At 36.6% G+C, this 314-nt stretch overlaps 1 protein-coding gene across 1 annotated transcript in view; it reads left to right on the forward strand.

Moving 5' to 3' along the window:
• LOC119592354 overlaps positions 1-314 on the forward strand; it is a gene marked incomplete in the record, with an annotated part of 36,040 nt that overhangs the window by 33,493 nt on the left and 2,233 nt on the right.

Consider the following 314-nt stretch of genomic DNA (forward strand, 5'->3'; position numbering starts at 1 on the left):
ATTTGGAAATTAATTGTATTCTCCGACATTTTTTTGAGATTGCTTACCCCCTGTGAAGCGTCTTTTTTCTATAGTTGCGATAAAATATTGATTTTTCCTTGTCATGCTACTGTTAGGTAAATGCCACCTGCTGAGTTGTAATTATCAGTGTCATCTGGAACCGGCGACCTGTTGACACTAGCTTCAATTGGCAACCAGAGCGTGTAGTGTAAATCATTTTAGCATCGTATCATTTCTTAACTTGCATTTGGAGGTATTATTCGTGTTTGTCTGGAATTATTATACGTATATTAAATACATGTGAAAGAGGGTGC

The sequence above is a fragment of the Penaeus monodon genome, chromosome 30 (assembly GCF_015228065.2).
Source record: "Penaeus monodon isolate SGIC_2016 chromosome 30, NSTDA_Pmon_1, whole genome shotgun sequence".
Classification (NCBI taxonomy): Eukaryota; Metazoa; Arthropoda; class Malacostraca; order Decapoda; family Penaeidae; genus Penaeus; species Penaeus monodon.